This window comes from Triturus cristatus, chromosome 5_1, assembly GCF_964204655.1.
Source record: "Triturus cristatus chromosome 5_1, aTriCri1.1, whole genome shotgun sequence".
Lineage (NCBI taxonomy): Eukaryota > Metazoa > Chordata > Amphibia > Caudata > Salamandridae > Triturus > Triturus cristatus.
Window position 1 is genome coordinate 227,052,598 of NC_140587.1, and position 24,475 is coordinate 227,077,072.

Consider the following 24,475-nt stretch of genomic DNA (forward strand, 5'->3'; position numbering starts at 1 on the left):
TAAGGTGTTTCAGTCGGTCGTTCCAGGTCTTGGCTGCGAGGTATGAGAAGGAGTATCCTCTGCTTCTGGTCTTCTTGATTGGAGGGAGATGTGCTCTTGCCTTGGACGCCGATCGAAGATGTCTGGTGGGTTGGTAGAAGTTGAGGTTGTGAATAAGGTAAGCTGGACCGGTGTTGTGGAGAGCTTTGTGGGCGTGGATGAATAGGAATTGCTTGCAAATCAGCTAATTTGGGGATTCCGTTGAGCATCTGTGGACAGACAAAAAGATTAAGTGTTATGTGGCAAGGGTTCACCATCAGTTGGGAAGTTGCAAACTCATTATCACTATGGAGAGCGAAAGATAGTCCAATCAGTTCCATTCTCCCCCTGTCGATGTTCACTCACACGAGCAACTGATTAGTCAAGGATTGAAACAGGGAAGCATAAGATTCCCTACTGTGTCAGGTTGTCAGATCTTGCCTCTGTTGTAGCCCCCAAAAACTTGGGGTATCCAAAGATATTGGAATAGATGCCTCACTCACTTATGACATGCTTCATCATCAACGCCTATCCACACCCTGGTAAGATGATACTAACAGGGCGGACTCAACCATAGATGGAATAGGAGTTCTTAGATAAAACCAGACTGGATAAGCAGGGATCCTGAAGAGTTATTGTTTAAAAATACTTTGAGGTATACCCAAAGAGTTTTCTTTATTAGGAGGGTACGTGGGGTATGGATAAAATCGTGAGTTTATTGGGATTTATTGAATATAACCGTTCAATTGTACCCTTGTTGTCTGTGCCAACATGTTTCAGCCCTCTCTAGGAGCCCAATCGGGTCTGGGGCCTTCATCAGGGCTGTGTATTATGTATCCCAGCTCTTTCTTGTGCACGCACACCATGCACACTCATGAGGCCTAGTTCTCTCGCCTGTCTTGATCTTCGCTTCAGAGGATTTTCTGTAAGACAGAAGGTTCAAGAATCAAAAAAAGAGGTGAGTCTCAATTCAGTCATCCATCCTGACTTTATTCTTGTGTCTCAAATCTTCTCTAATGATGGACCATCTTATTGGGTTTACAAGTAACAGTAGACTCTAATCATCTGATCTGAAATTCACCGTCCTTTCTGTTCCAATTGCAAGCTCAAAATTTTCTTCTAGTGCTCCCTGGTGAAAGTGCAGAAATTCTGGTTCTGCAAACTCACTCATCCTTTCACTGACAGTTCACACGTCTAGGAATTGAGGTAGTCGGAATAGCTGTCTGCATCACACAGGAGGGGAAGAGTAAATTACCTGTCTGGCAGGTGTACACTTCCTTCTTTAATATGCAGCTGTAGGTCTTTTTAAGTGCTTTCTGGCAAGGAAGATAAAGGATCCTCAGTGCTGTGGCTCCTCACAAGTTACAGAGGTGGGTGGTATGTCCACAGGGCTCCAATCTACTTCTTGCAATATAGGAGAGAGAGGACTTCAGTGTCCTAAGGACCTTCTTCACAGTTTCTAGCCGATGGTCCACACAGTGAAAAATAAGTGTTTAGAGATTTTTGAGAGATATTTTTAAGACGTTTCTATTTTACATGGGATGCTGCCCAATTTTCTTACTGATTCTGCTCCTCATTTGGGACTTAGCATGAGTTTCTGATTTTGCATTCTTTGTATAACTTTGCATCTGAGAGCCTTTATGGTATTGACTCTGTACCGCTCATTCTTAAATTTTGTAATAAAACCCCTTAAACTGATATCTGATCTAGAACATATTTATTAGTGGACTGAAGTACATATATATCATACTCTGCTAAAATTATGGTTGGGAGGGTGCCTTTTGTGCAATTTCAATCAGTGGGAGAATTGTATGAAAATGCTAACTTTCATTTTGCGTCTTGAATTTTGGAGTACGGTTTCTGCTCCCACAAAGTGGTAGCAGAGTATAATTACACTTTGAAAAGCACCTCCTCTTTCTAAGGATGTCCCCTCTCTGTTCTCTTTGCCTCTTATGCCCAGTCCGAAAAGAATTGTGGATTTTCAGGTGAGTTCCTCATGCTGAAGTTTGCCGGAAGTTTTGACTTACAATGGCCCTCAATAATGATTGCACCTTTTAAAATGTGGTACCACATGGATCCAAATTTAAAAAGGGCAATAATTATCGCCTACTGGCAGTTGTGCCCTTTAAAATGAGGCATAACACACAGCATCTGTATTTAACGCTCCGATTTCTGCATGTTTTGCCTTTTTTACAGGCATTTTTCCCTGATAGATTTTGGCTAAGTTTCACCCCCTGGAATTTATGAGGGGAAAACTCGAAGGGTGTGAGAATTATCACACAACTTGTGATTCCGAGCACTGTGCAAACACTTGTTTGCACAGGGATCAGCATTTTAGCCCTGCACTTGTAATCAGGGCCAGTATGTTTCCAGTATGTTTCCAGAGCGATTTGGAGTGTAAGTATGAATAAGGAGGAATGATTCTTTGAGTTGTGTGAGATTTGAGGTGTTTGTGATATACTATCAAAATCTGGATTTGTGAGATGGATTGCTGTTGTGTCCTGCAAGACACGTTCTAGTGTCTCGACAGGCACTGTTTTAGTAGCCACTCCCCTGTGGGAGTGGACACACACACACCCCACACCCATCCATCACCGGCGTCATGAGTGACGTGACCCGGCTAATAAAGGGGCCCGAGTTCACGTGCTCGTGGCCAGTTAACCAACAATAGCCACGGTGTCAGTGTCAGTCATTGATCATCATGTGGGCCTAGGGCCCACGACATAACAGATTGCAATACCGTATGCCAAATATTTGCTTACTAGATGTTGATTCTGGGTTTGATTGGTGGTTTGATAATTGCTGTGTTAATGTAGAATTCTTGATTGTAAATTTTGCTTTTTTATTTGCTGGTATAGTAATTCTTGAAATATTGTGATTTTATTTGTCGGCATAAGGTTGTGTGTAGTGCAAGGCGCCACCTGCACACAGATGAGGGTTTCTGAGTTTTCTTTTCCATGGTTGTGATTTTAATCTGGGTTGGTGCACCATGCTCCTTAGTGTATCAGAGTAAGTGCATTAGGTAGGTTGGATGGCAGATGGAATGTGGTCTGTCTAGCATTAATTTTGATTTTCAAACAGTACCGCAAATGGTGCTGTTATTATTGCTTTGTTTTCATTGATTGCGGAATTTATCTTAATTTGATGGCTTTGAATTATAAAGGTTTTGTAATTGACTTCCTTATTCATGGAGAAGTAGCTCTGTTATTCGTTAGTCAGCCAGGGAGCTGTGCTGAGATTGGTTGAGAGGTCACCACAAAGCTATGCTGTCATAGGTTGATTGATGTCTAAGCGTGCTGCGATAGGTTGAGATTTGACAGGGCATTGCTGAGGTTGGTTGTTGTTTGCTGGATCGTGTGTTGTGATTTTGAAATCGTTTTGAGTGAAAATATTGGGGAAGGACCGAAAAAGTGAAACCTTTCTGTTGTACCTACCATTGAGGGTCAGAAATTACCAGCTGAAGGGACGCCTGCATACTAAATGATGACGGACATTACGTTATTTATGTGTACTTAGATTTCTGAATAGCATCCGTACACTTTACCTGATAAAAACATACAGTTTCCTTTAGCGTGTACTTTTAAAATTAGATTGTTAAATTTCTTTAGGCAAACCATGATTGAAAGCAAGCCGTTGCCCAAACCTTCACAGTTTGAGGCAATCAATGAATAAATGGGATCAAGTGACAACAAAGAAGAAGAGAAAGAAAACGTCAAAGCAAGTGAAGGGTTCATTTAAACAATGGCGGTAAAGCAAGTGGGATTGACAAGAGAATAACTGGAAGGAGGATACAATGGAGGATGTGAAAGCATGATAAAAATAAGACAGTTGCATGAGAAAATCAGACCAATGATTTAGATGAAGTGGATAATTTTCCTAATTATTTTTTAAACTCCAGACCTTCTCCATATACTGCTAGAGTCCCAGGGTTAGAAGTTCTGGTTCTGGCAAATAGCCCAATGTGAGTGCAGCAGGAGATGGCATTGCAGTGCAAGCACCAAGCTCATATACAGTGTGGCACAGAGTGCAACACCTGAGCTTGCTATGACAGCTTTGCCCAGTGCCAGCACATATATTTAACATGTTTCTCAGATCCAAGTTGACCTGCCTCCACCTACTAGGACAGTGGTGGTTAGAGAGGTTCCTATGGCAATTATTATTGGCCCTTTGAGAACTGAATTTTGAGAAATGTTGCAAGGGACAAATAATTTGATTAGGCTGTAGTTTATTTAGAACGTGTAATATACAATGTTGATTAAATTAGATACTTGTTTAAAGAAGCAACTAGATGTGCCAATGGAGTACATGTAAAATTAGAGGTGTTAGCTGTTGAGTGTAAGGTAGACATTAGTTAAATGAAGATTGTGAGATTAAATTATAAAATAGATTTAACTCACAATTAAGTAAAGACATTTTGTTTGATCACTCATATCAAGGATTTATTTGAAAAGACAAGGTAAAGTAGTGATCTAAAAAATTTTGAGAAAGATGGAAGAAAATAAATGAAAGTAAAAGGAAGACAGGGGGAACAGAGAACAAGACAAAGGGGTTTGCTAGTGTTTTGGAAGTTGAATCAGGGACAGTTTTAGAGTTTCCACTGAGGGAAGTGCAAGGAGGGAATATGGTGCATGCATCATGGACAAGAGCTGATTTATATATTTGTACCCACATTTTCTGAAACTGTGAGAAGAACCTGAGGAACGGTGTTACAAGGAGGTACACAGGCTGACTCCTATTTTATAGATGTTGTCTACTGAGTTGAATTCTTTCAGATTTTATTTCCTAGTGATATGTGGTAAAAGTGTAAGGTTGCAGTTGCATAGCCAACTGAAGAATTAGCTACAATTGCTCCTGATAATGCTCCTACTGAGGAGGCAGCTAATCAATACAGAAAAGAGTTTGAACATCAATAAATTGGGCAGACATTTTGAGAAAGTCACAAAAACCAAAGGAGTCAGTGCATGCTTTTCATGAGAGGCTCATGCATATTTTCAGGAGACACAGCAGAGTGAATGACTAAGAGAAAGATGGTGTCAGTAATTTCTGCTTTTGTTATGGCTCTGCGGCCAGAGCTTAGTACCCCTGTGAAATGTGTTGGTAGACCAAGAATATAGATGATATTCCGCAGCTGGCAAAATTCAGTAGTGATTGGTTTGATGTGATACAAAAAAAGGTCCGAAAATAAATGATTGCTCAGACAAACCAGTTTGAGAATCAGTTGCTAGGTTTGAATATGGGTTATGCTCAGTCATGGAGTGCTGGGAAGAATTAAATGAATCAAATACAAGGTGGGAGACTGGTGGATGAGAAAGGGCAATGGTCAATAATCCAGAAATTAATGCAAATGTTGAAATGAAAAAAAATTGTACATGCATCACTACTGTGGGAAAACGAGATTAGGAATGCAAGTGCCATCAGAATCCAAACGGAATTCAATGAAAAATTGTTCCACTTTTACAGAAAAGCACACTTTTAATGCTCCTGAGCAGGGTGTTCCATCTAGTGGAAGGTACCAATTTATTCCAAAAAATGATTCACAATGATGGTGCCGGAGGGGAGAAGGATTGCCTACTTGGAGCAGTCCTAGATGTAGACCAAAGTGGCCCATATGTTAACGGAGACCTCAATGGCAATCCCACTTGATTTTTCAAGTATATTGGGACTACCCATTGTATAGTTCGCTCTGTGGCTGTCCAAAACCTGCTCCTCTCAGCAAAGAGGTGCAAGTTGTAGGTATCAGAAAAAAACAAATTGCTAATCAGGTTATAGCAGATGCCCCAGTTTAAATTGGCCAATAGGGAATAAACATCAATGTACTTTTTCTTTGCAAAATGAATTGCGTGATTTACTGACACCGGATGAAGATTCAGTGTTCCAAATAAAATCACAAGGTTCAAGAGTTCAGGTAATCCTGACTTTGACAAAAGAAGACCTGCCTCTCAATGTAAGTCATTCTTTCAAAGATGAGGTATGGGATTTTTCAGAAAAGGAGATAGGACATATTAAAAGCTCCAAGCCAGTCAAAAAAAAATAAAACCAGATGCAATTTGCCCTGAAATTAAACAGTATAGAATTTTTTAAAAAGCAGAAAAAGGAATGAATTCATAATTGAAAAAATGGCTGAACAGAACATACTTGAGGAAATATTTGGTAGTCTTTGCAGTTCTCCTGTGATGGGGATAAAGACACCAAATGAAAAGTGGTGCATCATTCAAGATTTGAGAAAGATTAATAAAATTCTCATTTAATGTTGTCCGGTGGTACAGAATCCAGCAGTGATTTTGTTCAATTCCTTCAGATACAGAATGGTTACAGTCCTGCCAAGGGCTCTTTTCTGTTCCCCTTCATGAAGAGGGTCCGTACCTCTTTCCGTTTCAATTCCAAAATAGAGTTCTCATGTGGTATAGGATCCCACATGGGTATACTGAAAGTCTTTCAATGTTTAGTCAAATCATGAAGAAACACCTTGAAATTTGAGATTGCTATGTAATTCAGTCTTAGTGTAGTACATAGATGATTTGCTAGTTTCATCGAAGACAAAAGAGGACTGTAAACTTGACACAATTTATCTACTGAATCATCTAGTTGAGATTGGACATAGTATTTCTCTAATAAAAATGCAATACTGTAAAAAGAAGTGATTTATTTGGGAAGCTGTGTTGAAAAGGGTGTGAGGAAAGTCTCAAAAGTACTTGTTTCTGCAATTCTTAAAATGAACCCTCCAACTACTCAGAGGGAGTTTAGGATGTTTTTTTAGAATTGCTGTCTACTGTTGATTCCAAACTTTTCCTTCATTGCAAACCCTTTAATAAGGTTACATCACAATAACATAAACTATCTGGTACCATTCCGGAAAATAAAAGAGAGTTTATGACATGGAATGCCTGACTATAATATGACTTTCTTCTTGTTTTGCCATGAAAAAGTTAGGTGTGCACTATCAATCATAACACAGTGACACAGTGGGTTGCTGAGGCCTCTGGCATACTTTTCAGTAGTATTGTACCCAGTAGTTGTACGTCTTTCAGGTATAAATTGGTTGCAGTTGTTTGTGTTGCCATTTAACAAACTGAAAGAATACCGATATGTACCACAAGGTCGAGAATTTGTTAACACATACAAGAAACTATCATATATCAAACAGTAGAGCAACATATTCTTGCAGCCAAGAACACTTACATTAAGAGATGCAATTATTTTAATCCAGCAACACTGCTTCCTGCTTCAGACAGAAGCCTATTTCAGAAAGAGTCTGTGAAGATAGGGATATGAAGGAGAATGACAATACTAATGATGAAAATCAAACATGACTCAATTGCAGTTGCTGAATTATGTACCAAATCAAGACCAGATATTAGAGGAACTCCTATGAAAATAGTGTAAGAAAGTGTCTCTGTATATACTGTTCCCAAATAGGTACAGTGTGCACAGAGTCCCCAGTCCCCAGAGGTTTGGCAGAGGCTACAGTTAGATATAACCTTACTCTCTAAAGTGGTAGATTGGTCGAGCAGTAAGGCAGTATCAGAGGACAGTGTAAAGCATTTGTTGTACACACTCAGTCAGCAAATGGTCTCACACACTCAAGAGCTCAACTCTAGGCCAATGGTTTGTATTTATAAAATATTGCTTGTTTTATTTTAGAACCAACAATAGGTATCAAAATATACTTTCTCAGAATGAGATGCTTTAGATAAATACTTTCAATAGGCAATAGACTTTTGAATGCAATAGATACAGTTGTTGCAATAGGCAACACAATTTCAAACAGAATATAACATTGAGCTCAATGGGAATTTCTAGTTAAATGCTGATCCTGGATCCAGCACTGGGGCATCTCCTGTAAACAGTTGAAAGAATGTGTTTTTGTTATACAGGCGATGTTTAACGAATATTTGTAAGTTTGCAAAATCGACACAGAAGAATTTCTGGTGAAAAACAGGAAATGTTATCCTATGGAAGGAAAATCAAGTTACAGGTAAGTACGGTTGTAATTACTTTTCAGGGTCAGTGCTGGGCACTGGGATCTCTCCTGATAACAGGTGAGTAAATTCGTTTTCGTAATTCGGCTGAATTTAGATTAATATTTTAAGGTTTCAAAACTTGACACTTAGAAGAATTTCAAAGTGAAACCAGTCAATGTTACCCTATGGAAGAAAAGTGAGTTTTCGGCTTTTGGGTAAGTACTCGACTGGCAGAGTTAAGGTTCTGGGCATAGAATCAGGGGTCTCCCAGGGTCAGGTAAGTACAGTTGTTATTCCCTCAGCGGCACAGGGGCAGCAGGGTGCAGAGTGAGTCAGGCCCAATGTTATCCTATGGGAGGCAGGGGGTCTTTGGTTGGTGGCTGCTGGCTAGCAGGCCCTGCGGCTGTGGGAGCTGGGCTCCTGGTCACTTGCTCAGGGCAAATGGGGAAGTAGGTTAGAGTAGAAGTTGCACTGCCAGGGGCAGTCGGGCGGCTGGGTGCAGGGTGCTTTTGAGCCGTCGGGTGCTCAATGGATTTCAATGGAGAAGCTCAAGAACGAACAAAGGCTGCAAGCTCGGGGACAAAGATTCTTCAGGTGCGACCACCACTTTGAGAGGTAAGTTGGGTAGTTGGAGGATAGGTTGGCACCCAGGAGTTGGGCACAGGGTGCCGGGTGCAGGGGTGCCTTTTGGTGTCGGGAAATCTTACCCTCTGCTGGTCGCAGTTGCAGGGGTCCCTGGTTCTGAGGCTGCAGGAGTCGTCAGGAGCGTCGAGGTGGGTGCTTGGGTGCTCTATTCAGGGTCACAGTCACCGGGGGGACGTCCTCGTGGTCTTTGTTTGCTCCAGCACAGGCCAGGCTTGGCGGGTGCAGAGTGTGCAGGGTTTGCGGAGCTTGGCTGATGCCAGGGGCCAGTTACTTGCTTTGAGCAGTACCACTGCTCGTGAGAGTCCCAGGTAGTTAGAGTCACAAGGCAGTCCGGTCCTCCGGGGTTTTTGAGGTTGCTGACCACTGGAGATGCTGGGGTTTAGCAGGAGCAGGTTCGAGGGACGACAGGCCGGTAGGGCTGGGGCCAAATCAGTTGATGTCTTCCTCTTGTTAGCAGCTGCACGGCAAGTCTTCTTGTTCCTTGTTTTTCTTTCTTGTTTTGGAATCTGGATCTGAGGAAGGAAGGTTCAGGGTGCCCCTAACTACTAAATTTAGGGGCGTTACAGATAGGTAAAGGACAGGGACCAATAGGTCCCTTCCCTGGGGTGGGTACACCCCCTATCCTGCCACTCTCCTGTGGGAGGGGGGCAGTAGCCTAATCCTGATTGGGCAGGGCTCTCCATCTTCAAGATGGCGAGAGCCCGGGGATGTGCCTCACCTAGTCTCCCCCACCTGAGGGGTGGGGTTGGCAGAGGCTGGCACACCCCCTTTCCTCACTTAGCTTTTCCTGCCGATCTTCCTGCCAGAGAGAGGGTCAGAACCTGTGGGTGCCAGTTGCTGAGTACAGCAAGTGGCCTGGAGAAGCTCACAAAGGCGGCATGCCTTTGAAGCTTCCCCTGCCTATCCTGGGGGAGGAGACCTAGCATCTCGCCCAGGATGTGCATTGTTGCAGGCCCAGGAGAGCGTATGGCTCTCTACCCAGGGGTCCAGCAACATGTCTGCTGAGTGGCAGCCTAGGCAGCCCCTCAGACAAGACGTGGATTGTAGGTTAGGTTCAGGGGGAAACTCTAAGTTGCCCTCGGTCGTGCATCTTACAGTAAATCCCACACTGGCATCAGTGTGGGTTTACTGTGCTGAGAAGGTTGATACCAAACTTTTCAGTCTTCAGTGTAGCCATCATGGTGCTGTGGAGTTCGTGTTGATGACCCCCCAGCACCATATACTCTTAATGGCAGCACTGAACTTACAGTGCCCAGGAATGGAACTGGGTACTGTAGGGACACAGGGCTCATGCACCTGTGCCCACACTACTGGCATAGGGCACCCAGCTAGAGGGGTGACTGAGGTATGCCAGGGCAGTGTGTGTTGCGGGCATGGCACACAGGCATGTGTGCCATGTCGACTCTTTGTTTTGTTCTGCACCAAGACACTCAGCCTGCAAAGGCAGTGTGTGTGTGTCAGGGTACAGGGCCTCTAAGGGTGGCACAATAAGGGATGCTGCCCTTAGGGGCCTTCTCTGGTCACAAGGCCCTGGGTACCTAGGGTACCATTTACCAGAGGCTGACATGTGACCAGAGATGCCAATTGGGTTTTGGCTGTTAGGCAGTTTTTAGGGAAGAAACACAGGCCCTGGGCACCTGATTGGCAGGAGCCCAGGGCACACCAAGGAAAAGTGCATCAGTTATCAGGCAAAAAGTGGGGGGGTTACTGCAACAGAAACCCACTTCCTTACAAATAGCTGATCTGATTTAATTTGTTGGTAGTTCCTGTTTAAGAGACCAATATGGAGCATTGAAAGTTGCCTATGCAGTCTGTTCAGAAACACTAGAATAATATTTCCTGCTGAATATAATTGCAGCACAAGTGGCAGAAATGACTGCATTAACAAGAGCTTGCTGCTTGTCAGGAAACATGAACGTGACAATTAATAAAGACAGACAGTATTGTTTTAAGGTGGTTCATGATTTTATCAAATGATGGTCACAGAGGGGCTCTATGACATCTTCCCGAGCTACCATTAACAAACAGTGTTTACAATTATGGATTTAGTGAAAGTGATACAGCAGCCAAAAGAAATTGCAGTGGTCAAATGTGTTTTTCATAAGGATAGAAAACACTATTTTTCAGTTGGGAATAAATAGGCAGCTCAGATAGCAAAATACAGTGTGTTACAAGATGAAACAATTATTCAGGAAAATGAAAATGATTAGTCCAGAATATAGTATAAAGAATGCAGAGAATGTTTACTGTTTCTTTTTAAATTCAGTCCAGTTTTCTTTGAGTGAGTTAAGTGAAATGTGTAAAATTGGGTTACAAGAGAAATGATCAGGCTTTGTATGTCCCTTTCTGAAAATAAGTACATTCTCCCAGTATCCTATGGCAAGTACTTCCACAGTCAGTCACATGGAGGACGAGACAGTATGATTCGTACACACAGCAAAAACTAGGAAAATAGAAATATCAGAAAGGTTGCTGAAGATTTATGTGTTGGTGTGCCCGAAAAATAATCAAGGTAAGAAGACTTTGACTTTGATAAATCATATTGGCAAATCAGAAGTCCCATTTACAAGACTCCTAGCAGACTTTGTTGCGATGCCAGCTTGCAATGGTTTAAAATATATCTTGATCTTTGTCTGCTTGTTTTCTAAATGGGTTGAAGTATACCCCACCAGGAGATCAGATAGCCTTACAGTTGCCAAACTTTGTTCAAGGGAGTTGATTGCTAGATTCAGACTTCCAACTTCTGTTGAGACAGATTGTGGCTCGTACTTCAAAAACGGGGTTTTGCAATTATTTGTACAACATTCCAGATAAATCAAAGGTTTCGTTGTAGTTAATGTCCTCAACTTCAGGTGTAGTGGAACGAATGAATGGAACCCCTAAGAACAAAGTGGCAAAGGTATGTACTACTAATGATTTAAAATGGCTTGACGCACTTCCTCTTCGTATGAGATTTGCATGAGAAGTACTCCTCATATAAAACACTGGTCTATCATCCCTTGAGGTGATGATATTCCTTCAGCTGCACTAATTTCAATAACTGATGAAATCATGTTAATGTACTGCAAAGGTCTGACTGTTATGGTGATATCTGTCTCTTGTCAGGTGAATGTGGTAACGGTAGTGACAAGGAACAACCCATGCCAGATCTTGTGCCCTGGAACTGGATAGTGGTCCAGGAACACATCAGAAAGAAATGATTGTCTTGCTTTGACTCTGTCCTGTCACTCCCCACAGTAGACAAAACTCTTGTCTATTTTAATATTCAAGAGCAGGGGTGCACATACATGTCTTGATTAAGGCGCATACATTTTAAGGCACTGCCATACTGCATGTATGAGGTTGGGTCTCACCACCACAAGCACAGTCGCAGAAGCCTTTTAGGTTCACGAGTGCAGCTGCCTCTCACACTTGGCTCTGATCGAACAAACTACTAGGGGCTGTGGGCTTACAACTGCTGTTTGTAATGTGGGGTAACCGTAAACCTATCATATTATATCACGTTTTTATTAAACTTGGCTTCACAGAGAAACACGCACCTCTCTTCCCGCAGCATGCTTAAAAAACACAATCCAGCGTGCAAGTAAGTTATGCCTCCGAGTAGGGTAATTATCTTGTTGGTGTGCAAGATCAACCGGGAGGGGTGGAGGTGCTGTGCATGGTGCAGAATTGGATGCGGAATCGAAGAATGAATGACTGGATGAACCCAAACAAAAATGATATGTGCACGGAGTACCAACACATTGTACAGCGCTCAACTGCTGCCACTGTGGCATCACAGAGCTGGAACATTCCCCAGCAATTCCAAGTGAGTCTGAATACTCGCTCGGGGAAACACGGTTATAATATATCTAGCGATGTAAATCTAAATAATCAAATGTACAAGACACAGCCTCTACAGTAAATATTACTGAGTGTATAAAGTCAGGGGCAGAATCCCACAGTCTGAGAGCGAATAAGTTACTTGTGATACCAAGCTCACCACACAAAGAATGTTTCAAGGCAAGTGTGGGCTGCAATCAGGCGTCTGCAGCCCTGGCTTCATATACCTTCTAGGCAGAGGTGGGGCACAGCCCGGATCCTTAGTGGTCGAAGTGGGAGGAAAAAAGTAGGGGAACTGTGAGCAGAGATCAGGTGGTAGGAACAACCCGAGGATTGGGTTAGTGGGCGGAGTCAGTGGTGTGGCCAGAAAGAGCAAATCATTCAAATTTTTAGTGTTTGTTTGGCATTTTACTACCCAGCTACAGCTTGTTACGGTATTTAATTCAGCCAATGGATACACGTTTATATGAGTTATTGACATTAAAATACATTCACAAATTGGGATTTGTTTCCAATCACAGAATGTCCCAAATACGCTTAAAAGTGGAATCACAAGCCATTTGTCTCCGAGCAATGCAGTTTCGGTCATCAGCACTTCTCCCTTTTTCCACAAGAGCTGTTCAAACATGAATGGCAAAATATCCTAGTTTGCAAATGTTTTCCATACAATTATGGCTCTGCAATATTTGCCACATAATGCATCACCTGCTGCATAATTTAACGATTTTAACTAATAAATTGTTTGTAGCTCAAACGGATCAAACGTTACAAACAAACATGACTTGTGTTTCTGCGAAGTGGACAGCCCTTTGCAAAGGTTGACTGATCACGCTTCTCACTGCTGCATTTGTATGATGCACTGCTATTTAATAAGGCAAAATCTTTGCCGACTGTTAGCATGTGTAAAAATGTAAAAATAATAAAGTATCAGAAAATATACAGCATTACGCTGCAGCTTTTTTTTGCTGCATAATTTAGTCAACAGTGCAGAATAGTTTTGTCCTCCATTGCTACATAATTACACTGGTCCCAAAGCAGACAGCACATGTTTAAGGTGCTTGTGCATAAAGCAGAGAGACCGTGAAGTTTGTGAACTAAGTTTGGTGTGCGTGCAAATCCTGCATCACCGACCCCTGGTGAGTTGCACCTAGTACTGCTGAAACAAGGCCAATGGAGGTACCAATGGCTGCAGCGGACTGGTCTCAAGGGCAAGGCCGGCTTTAACGCTGGTGGAGCCCTGTGCGAAAATGTTTGTTGGTGCCCCCCAATGACTCCGCCATGGATTCCCACACTACCACCCTTCAGCACTGCCCCTCAAGTCTCCATAACCACTGGCTCGCTCAGATGCATTTGATTTGATTTACAGCGCCACTAATACCAGTGGAGGGTGTCAGAGCACTTTACATCACACATTACAGAGAGACAATCAATCATATGTGTGTAAATCACTCTATAGGAAATACATACGAAAAAGTACTACAAGGTGTAGGAGTCACATGACACTATACTAGTAAGCAGTATAGTTTAATAGTGATTGGTCAGGAGAAACACAAACTCTGAATTTAGAACGTAATACCATGGTTTGGGGTTCTCTTTAATAATCAGAATTGATTTTATCCATATGAACACCCTTTGCAACATTAGGATGATCAAAGACTGGGGAAAAAACATAACTCTCTCATTTATACCTTGCAATTTGATTGCAGCTCTTAGATGACAGTTAATAGCTCACTATTCTATGTTAGAATTTTGACTTATAAACTGGGGACCAAGTGTAGTCGCGCAGGGAGCTAGCTTTTGTGGCTGTAAAATAAAGCTCTTCTGGTTGCCGCTTGGCGCCCTGTATTTGAATGGGAACCTGCCATGCCCATGTTGTTGCTGTGTTTGGTTGGTAGATAGAGTCTGCGTGCTGCGGCGACTGCTGAATCAGGGAGCCGAGTCCATGCTGACATCTGATCCCCTCCTATCAATGAAGCAGCAGATCATGGCGGATGGTCCCAGGTGTAAGATGCAAAAACAAGCCAATCCAAGGACGACAAGCCCGGGAGTGGTGCGTGCGTGCGTGCGCGCGCGCGCAGTCTGCTCTTTTTCGAAGCACATACTCGTGCTTGTGGCGTGCCCCAGAGCGCTACCGCAAGGTGTGTGCTGCCACAAGCACGAGTATGTGCTTCGAAAAAGTGCAGAACGATAGCTAAAGGTCTCGCCTATGTAGCGCATGTGCGCTGCATAGGCGAGACCTAAAAATAGTGTAGGGATAGAAGAGGGAAAAAGGTTCGCATTTATATAGTGATTGCTACCCCTGAATGGGGTGTTGAAACGCTTTTTCGGCGACTAGCACGCTACTCCAGAACCCATAAAAGATTAGTGGTGAATTAGTATAGTTATATATGAAATTAATTTGAGTGGGGGATATGTTAGTCTGTTACACAAACGGGAGTGGGCGGGCATTCAGTGATCTGACTGAAAGGAACAGACATGTTTCTGAGGCTAGCTGGTGACCCCACACTGCACAGCCCTTGAAGGGTGTATAACCAACTTACTCCCTCTCGCCGCCATAGGCAGATTTACCCCTTCTCCTGCTCGACCAAAACTTGCCCAGCCCACAAGGGAGTAGTGCAGAGAGCTGGCCCAGCCCTCTCTGTAACCACTGACCCAAGGACACACAGTGCCAGTTTTATCTTAGGCACGTAAGTATCCTGGAAGTTGGGGTGGGAGGTCGGGGGGCTGCAGCACAAGAGCACACATCAGATATGGCCCAACAGAGCTGTGTCTCCGTGCTCCAGCCCACTGAAGAGGAAAACATAGTATTTCTGCGGATTGACATACAAAAATAAAATGTGCTGCAGTTCACCTCTAGAGCAGGTACGGAAAACAGGTCTCCTGAATTGACAATATATTTCATATATTTGAAGTGTATGTGAACATTCAGCCAATAATGTCCACATATACGGCTTAGAACATAAAAGTAATTGTTAACTACCCTTTAATTAGCGTTAAATACTGCGTTAATTACTTCCCAAAGGTACTCGTTTGATCACTCTCAGAAGGATGAAAACACGAGTTGGCCCTGCAGGGATTCAAATGTATGCTACGGACACGACATGCAGGTGATTGCAGGATGAGCATTACACACTTCGCTTTCTTATCAGTAACAGAACCTATGCCCTACAGGTGGTCACTAAATCTCTAACAAATGCGTGAGCCCACGGAGCAGCCTGCTAGGATTCAACCATGTGACACACAGATCACGCACAGTGCATTGCATCAAACACACTGACCAACTGAGCTATTCCACTGAGATATCTTACTATCTGATGCATCTGGCCCGCATTCAAACATTACAATAGCCGAGTGAGGTAATGATTCTATTGAGGAAATCTGTAAAGCAGTTGAAACCCATGGACTCCAGGGCCACTGTGGCCAGCACAGCCTTTCATCCCTCTAAGGTTGATTAATTAAAACCACTGAGATTGGGGGAAAAAGACACGGATTAATTAGTGTTACATAACAAAAAGTCTGGTATAGCCAAATATGCTATGGGCTTATTTAAAGTTTGACGAAGGGATACTACCTCAAACATGCATTTGTAATGGAATAGTTTAAATAAGTGAAGAGGAGCAAGACATACAGAGAGTGAGAGAAAGAAAGTGGGTGGGGGCAGCTGCTGGGGGTGGTGGGCAGCTGCAGAGCAGGAGAAGTGGACACTGCATCTCTCTTTTCGAAGAAAATTAATCACCGGAGTTATCATTACATCTTTATGGTTGCCTTCTCTGGGCAGCAGGACGCAACTAGAGCCAAATTCGGGGGGGGAGGGGGCTACGAAAAATGTTGGCGTTGGGGTGGGCTGACTCCTCCAGCAATATGCAGAGTAGAACTGCAGGGGCTCTAAGAAGGGGTGAAAAGCAACAACGCCTTGTTAACACGTAATTGGACTTTCAAAGACCTGTGAAGTACCCGGGTGCAGCTGTGTGTACGCCGGGAAGCTGTCTCAGCCTGGGCTGACACTCACACTCGGTGGGGTGTTGTTGAGGGGGTGGGCAGGAAGGAAGAAACAGAGTCCTTTTCCTTCTCTGCCAGTCCTGCCTCCCCGACCTGCCATGAACGGCAAGCCTCATGTGTAGGCCTTGGCTATTTCTGGCCCTGGGACGCGTATTTAAATTAAAAAAGTAGGGGAACGGAATCCGTTAAATGAAAGAAGTAGGGGCACGCCGTGCCCTGCCGATCCCCCCACTTCGACCACTGCTTTGACCCCTTACATGTATAGACCCTACTCTCCCATCCCTAGACACATCCATTGTATGAGATTATTTTTATGCAGGCGTCACTCACAGGAACTCTGCTGCTGGTGGTGAGGTGACTGACAGAGGGTTGCACAGGCGTGGGGTCTCCTCTCCTCAGGGCCGGACTGGGAACGCACTGCTGCTGCGCTTTTGTTACAGGGGGCCGATTTGGCAGCACTGCTGCAAAACCCGCCCCCACTGATGAATACAGACCCCAGCTAGGCCCGCAAGTACAAAGGGTTCGCCCTTCTGTGTACGAAGTACTAGAAGGAAATTGGCACGGAAACTGCAAATACAAAGACAAAGTTTATTAACCTTCAAAGGTGGTCCTACAACCTGCACAACACTCTACAGCAGTGGTTCCCAAACTTTTGACTCCAGAGGACCCCCATTGAATCACCACTGGAAGCCGGGGACCCCCCAAGCAATTTGTAGGATTTACATTTCAAACATTAAAACAGTAATTTGAAAAAAATAAACACGTGTGCACAGAAAACAAATAATCGAATTACAAAGGATTTTAGGGGCTTATTTACAAGCCCCTATCACCATGGGAACAACACTTTTTGCAACATTCCTGTGGCGATAGGGCTTCGACTTATTTACAAGGCAGCGTTAAGCCACTTAGGGCCAGATGTACGACCAGTCAATTAGCGAGTCACAAATTGCGGCACATTTGCGAGTCGCTAATTGGAATGCCCAACAGTGTCTCAGACACTTTTTGTGATTCCTAATGGGGTCGCAATTTGTATGCCTCATTAATATTAATGAGGCAGGCGCAATTTACGACCCCTTTAGGAATGGCTAGCATTCACAGGGATGGTGGCCTGATGGGGTCAGCAGACCACCATGTCTGTGACTGCTTTTTTAATTAAGCGTGTTTTTAATTCAAATGTAGCCCGTTTTTCTTTAAGGAAAACGGGATGCATTTAAATAAAGAAAAATGAAACTTTTCAGTTTCATTTTATATAGGGCAGGCAGTGGTCTCTGGGACCACTGCCCGCTCTTAAAAAATATTTTCCCACATACTCAAAAAGGGAAAGGGGTCCCCTGGGGACCCCCTTCCCTTTTGTGAGTGGTTTACCACCTACTTGAAGTATGTGGTAGACTGTGAGTGTTTTTTTGCCGTCGCAAATGCGGCCACCAAATATCAGTACATAGCATATCGAGTCGCTATTAGGAAGGAACGCCCCTTCCTAATAGCGAGAGTCGCAAACGCTATTTTGCGAGTCACTGACTCGCAGAATAGCATTTGTACATACTATTACCCTTTTTTGCGGCCGCAAACTGAAGGATCTCCCGTTTGCATCCGCAAACAAGGTCGTACATCAGGCCCATTACTTGGCTTAACAGTGCCTTCTCAATAAGACCCCCTTTCACCCAATGCTTCGAGTGAAAGGGGTGGGCAGTGGGGTGTTCCACCGCAACACCCATTGATTTTGATGCTGCCCCCTATTTACAAGGGCAGCGTAAATGGGAGGCAGCGCCAAAATTAAGACCAGGGAAAACCTGGTCTTAACTTGGCAAAACAAGGAGAAATGCTTTATTTCTCCTCGTTTTTGCAAAACGCCTTTGAATGTTTATGTTCAGGATGGTGACCCTTCCTGCACATAAACAATCTTTAAAAAAAATTACACTTTGTAACTACCATGTGTGCTGCATTAAGCAACACACATATGAGTGACAAAACAGCATTTTAAGATTGTTTATGTACAGGAAGGGCCCCCTCCCTGCACATAAACAATCTTCCCCTGCATGCAGACACCCTCGCACTATGGTGCAAGGGTCCTTGCATTGACGCTACACTTAAGTGTAGCGCCAACGCAGGGGAAACACAGGGCTGCACCATATTCTTGTAAATATGGTGCAACCCTGCATTTCTGAAGTGGTGGACCTTACTATGCACCGGGATACGACCATCTTTTTTGGGGTTCTTCAATGATTCCCCCACTATCACCCTCCAACAGTGCCTCTATCTCTCCATAACCCCTCTGTCACATGTATTTTATTTTTTATAGCATCTCTCATACCATTGTAGGATGTCAGAGCACTTTACATTACACACACACATATAGAGACAGTGACTCATACATGTAAATCAGTGTATAGAAAATGTTACATAAGGCAAAGGGGACTACAAGGTGTAGAATTCCCGTGTCATTCATACTTGTAGGCATTTTTAAAGAGTGCTTAGTCTGGAGAAGCACAAACTCAGAATTCAGAACATAACACAGTGGTTAGCATTGACTTTAACAATAAAAATGTATTTCCACCTAAATAAACCGTTTTAGCAGCATCAGGATAATGAAAGACTGGGAAAAACATAAGTCACTAACTTGTACCTTGCAGTTTGCAAGCAGCTCTTTGATGACAGTTTATAGGTCACTGTGCTAGATTACGATTGTCACTTATAAACTGCACAGTAACAAAAGAATCTCTGTGACAAAAAGCAGTAAACTACTGAACTCTGCACATAAAATACTTTTTTTTGTTAAATGCATGGTACACTTTCTTTGCAGTAGGCATATTAACCCTCTGTGCTACATTAGATAAGTCAAAGCTGCCACTTGAAAAAAACTCATCTCTCTCCAGCAGGTACATTAATCACTGGCGTTATCTTGACACTTTTATTGTTGTTTGAAAACTGCTAATTCTACAAGATACTTTGCAATGCTTTTAAAACTGCTTCCTGCGGACCCCCTAGGAATGTATCACGGACCCCTGGGGGTCCGCGGACCACAGTTTGGGAAACACTGCTCTACAGTATTGCACAGAGTAGCACAAAGAGCTTGTGCACATGGTCCCCTTTTATACACAATAGGGGGGCTCGAAAGTAGGCGAATACAACATGAAGCAAGATTTTTGGTCATATATGGACATGTTCAGTGCATAATCAATACATGGGTGGAGTTAACGTTTCCTGAGACCCGCGAAAACACATTCAAGCAAAGCCTAATTAGTAACAGATGTGGTCAGTTTTGAACATGCACCAAACGCACAAAGGAGTTATTTATAGACTGTTGCTAGGCAGATCTCGGGAGTGGCTAATGAAGAGGTAAGACTCTTCTCGTGCAGAGCACGTGGTTTCATGGCCATACAAGATGGCGGACGGCTAAGCAAAATGGAGTCTGAACATTAGTCAATATAAAGCAGAAAACGTAATCCAGAGACGAAGAGCACATGTCTTCAGTGAATGCTTAATCATATCGCTGTTTTATTTACAACACCACCAGTAACAAAAAAGGCCCCCACCGGTTCAAAATCATCCCTCACCCTGCCAGCCCACCGGGGGGGGGGGGGGAAGCCTGGTGCCCGCAATTGGCCTGTCCGGCCCTGCCTCTCCTCCTGGAGCAGTGTCAGCCCCATTCTTCTTGGAATGGTGCACACTGTACTGCTTTTTATGTTATTATAATCTATTGCCTCTTCTAGGTTGAACTTAGAACATACTCTTAGCCCCACTTTCCCCCTACTCGATGAACACTACTGCTAATAGGTTCCTAATCCAACCTCCTCCCTCTAACCCCCACACTTAAAGCAGTGCTCCTTCACCACTCCCTCTAGCCAGGCTTTCACTAATACATTGTACACACACCCAGACACAGTCTTTAGCTTAAATTAGAGGGGTTATCAAGTTTTACATATCGCAAGCGTCACAAGCATATGGTCAGCAGTAAAAATCACAAGATAATAAAATAAAGGCTCGCTTTATAGAGGCTGGTGTATGCTACTGATGGGAAGACAGGCGTAGGGTGGAGCCATAAAATGAAGGCCTGTAGTGAGGGGAGCAATGGATGTGTTACAGCAAATATGGTTCCCTGAAAGGATGCTGTTTTTTTTTTTTTTTTTCTGCGGGTTTATATAGCGCTAGAATCGACTCCAATGGAGTATCTCTGCGCTTTGGATCGGGTTTCAGCTAATCATTAGCAGACAGGGAGAACCGGCTTAGATGTCACTTTTAAACAACAAAGTTTTAAGCTGTTTCCTGAATTGCAAGTGTTCGGGACATAGTCTTAAAGTTTGTGGTAGACTGTTCCACAGTGTAGGTCCCACGACTGACAATGCTTTACCCCCATGTCTAGCTTTTTTGGAACGGGGCACTACCAGCAGAAAACCATTGCTGGATCTCAAAGTCCTGGTAGGAGTGTAGGGAATGAATTTGTTTTCCAAGTACAGGGGACCTTGGCCATTTATACTTTTGTGGATCAGGCAACAGATTTTAAACTTAGTCCGTTGACGGATTGACAGCCAATGCAGTTTGTCCAAAAGAGGTTTAGAAGCTGTTCTCGGAGGGGCATTAAGGACCAGTCGAGCTGCTGTATTCTGGATCACCTGTAGTTTGGCCAACACTCCCTCATTTGCTACAATTTTTTAATTCACTGTAATCCAGCCGATTTAGAACAAGAGCCTGCACCAGGGTCCTTCTGGAAGAATCTGGCAACAAAGGAAGAATCTTACGCAACAGGCCAATAGTGTGGAAGCATACACCTGTGATATAATTGGTATGCTGCCTTAACACTAAATCCTGGTCAAGGCGTATCCCCAGATTTTTAACAACCTGCTTCGGCTCAGGGACCATACCCAGATCGGGGGGCCACCAATCGGGGGACCACAGTATCTTGGCCCCTCCAAACAACATAATCTCTGTTTTGCTGACATTGCATTGTAGGTAATTAGAGGACATCCATTGTCCTACAGCCTTCATGCCTGCCGAGAAAGAGTTCTTAATTTCCGTCGTGAGGGTTTTGAAAGGGAAGAGGAGCTGAATGTTGTCGGCATAAGACACAGGAATAAAACCAAATTCGCGCATCACTCTTGCCAGGGGTGCCACATAGATGTTAAAAAGTGTAGGGCTCAGACAGGAGCCCTGTGGCACCCCTTTCGTAATTTCTACTTCCCTGGAACGGTAAGTACCCATGGTGACAGTCTGGGTACGGCCAGTAAGAAAGCTTCTCAGCCAGGCAAGGGCTTTGTTCTTCACTCCCATGTTCGACAACCGGTCAACAAGAATGTTATGTGACACGGTGTCGAACGCTGCTGACAAGTCAAGCAAAACTAAGATTACAGAGTAACCTCTATCTTGAAGCATATGTAGGTCGTCTACCACAGACAGGAGAGTAGACTCTGTACTGTGTTTTGGCCTGAACCCAGATTGTGAGTAGTCCAGGCCACCCACATCTTCAACAAAGCCTGACAAATGTCTGTTGACATGTTTTTCTGTCAATTTCCCCAGAAAAGGAAGCAGTGAGATAGGTCTTAAATTGGTAAGTTCGGTCCAAGGGATAGATGTATTTTTCCTGATGGGCCTTACCAGCGCACGCTTCCAATCCTTGGGAACAGAGCCCAAGCCAAGAGATAAGTTGACCAGTCCTTGAATCATGGGGCCAAGTTGTCCAGAAAGGATGGGCATAAGTTTGGCAGGTATGATGTCATCCGGACTACCACTTTTTATCTGGATCATCAAAACCAATAGGTCTGGGGAAGAGATTGAGGGAAAGGTGTCTAAAACTTGTGTATTAGGCACATGTTCAGTATCATTAGAGACCTGACAGGGGACCATGGCAGTGGAGGCGATGTTAGAATTGACAATATTCTCATAAATCCTGTCTATCTTATTGGAAAAGAAGGACGAAATTTGATCACAGAGAGGTTGAGATACTGATTCAGAGCTTTCACAGGCAACTGGCTTCATAAAAGACTGTAGGACCTGATAGAGAACCCTTGAAGAATTCCCTGCCGCAGCAATTTGTGATGCTATATGGGTTTTACGTGCCCCACGAATGGCTTTGTGATAGATGGATAGAGAAGCCCAGTATTGCTTTCTATCCTTCTCCTGATGTGAGGTTCTCCATCTTTTTTCCAGCTTCCTAGAGGTCTGTTTTAAAATTCTAAGCTCATCAGAAAACCAGATCTCTTGTTTGTTGGCAGGGCGTGGTTTAAATTGTCTCAATCGAGCAATGGTGTCTATCGTTCGCCTAGTGGCTAGATCAAATTCCCTTAAGGCACCATCAATTCCCTCTGAGGCAGTGTAGGAGGGTTTAATAAAATTATCTTTAAAAATCTGTTCATTGACCTTATACCAAGGACGTCGTTTACAGGGAAGAGAGACTAATTCATGACCAATATATTTATGTTGAAAAGTATGAAATTCGATAACAAAATGATCAGACCAGCCAGTTTGAATAGGCGGTAGACATGAGACTAAAGGATGGTTTGCTAATATGAGGTCTAATGTGTGTCCTGCCCGGTGTGTGGGCCCAGAGTTAACCTGTGATAACCCCAGAAGCAAAAGGTCCTGTAAAACCGACTGGGCTTCTTTACAATTTTTTAATTCACTGTGAATGTTAAAATCTCCAAGTAAAATAAAATCTTTATCATTGCTAATATATGGAGCCAATGACTCAAGTAGAATGTTAGAGAAGTTTGCACATGAGCCCGGGGGGCGATATACTAAGGCACCCATCTGAGTGGCTGTGTTTTTTTCAGAAGAAGAGATTTTAAAAATTAATAGTTCAATTTCCGGTGTAGATAGCTCAGTTACCATAGAACAGTCAATATCTTGTTTGTGAACAATAGCAATTCCTCCGCCTATTTTCGAGGGACGATCTAATCTAATTATTTTAAAACCCAAGGGAATGGCTAATGCAATTGCTGGAGTTGAGCAGGGTTTTAACCATGTTTCCGTGAGGAAGCATAGATCTGGGTTGCTAGTGGAGATTAGGTCCCATATCTCAGAAGCATGTTGAACTGTAGTCTTGTATAAGGGTTTCATTATAACGTCTCAATGCCTGTCACCGGAGTTTCAGAACTGTGCACTACTCCTAGTTTACTTCTTCAACAAACAGCTTGTCCACCTCTCATACAGAGGTCTCAAACTTCTCCGGTCCATGCACGACAAATTTTTTGCAGTCCAAGCTTTTTCTTTGGATTTTGGGAATTGTAGTGTAATATTCGAATTGGATTGACAGAAATACTAATTCCAGTGTGCAAAGGAAGCGACTTGGACTAGGTAAGCTGTTAGTGCATGTACTTTGGAAACTAAAGAGCTGCGCTTATCCATAGTCTGACTGGAGGAAGCTCTATACGAATGACTTAAAGTAACTCGGGCTACATTGGAAAAGCGACACATTACATGGAGTCCTATTGGCTTTGCCAGTGCTTATTCATAAACTGTGAATAGTATTTTGTAGATCATATTTAATGTTGCTATAGTGTAGCTAAGATACGTAACACATCTTTTCTTGGAAGGGAGCATGTCAATTTAATCACCGCTACTCCAGGTAAAGACTGGTATACCTCACTGACCCATTCATAATTTGGCTTCTGGTCACTGCGTTGATTAGCTTTGTCAGAGCTTAATCAAAACTCTCCCAGATATCAGAACAAGACTCAATACGACTTCAAGGCATACATGTTAAAATAGAATGAATCTGAAATTGAAATAGAATTAGAACATTGGAATGTGGAGCACTCCATTGAATACAATGGGGTAATCTGTGCTTCTATGGGCCGGTAAAAACCCGCAGGGCAACATTCCAATGATGCTTTTGTTCACAGCTGCTGCTGTGAACAAAGACCTCTTGGAGCCTGAGGGGATTTAACCCCCTTGGGCTCTGAGAGGCCTTTGTTTTATTTGTTAGAACATTCTGCCATCTAGTGGCAGAATGTTCAAATAGCCTTATAACCCTTCGTAGCTGGGCTATACCGGGCATTAAAGTCCTGTTCCCTTGCAGGAGCGGGCCTTTAATGGCC

The 24,475-nt window shown here is 43.4% G+C and overlaps 1 protein-coding gene across 4 annotated transcripts in view; it reads left to right on the forward strand.

The window, feature by feature from the left end:
- The window catches only part of FAM135B (family with sequence similarity 135 member B), a 1,149,009-nt gene that overhangs the window by 929,093 nt on the left and 195,441 nt on the right, over positions 1-24,475 (forward strand). The gene's annotated exons all lie outside the window — the stretch shown is intronic.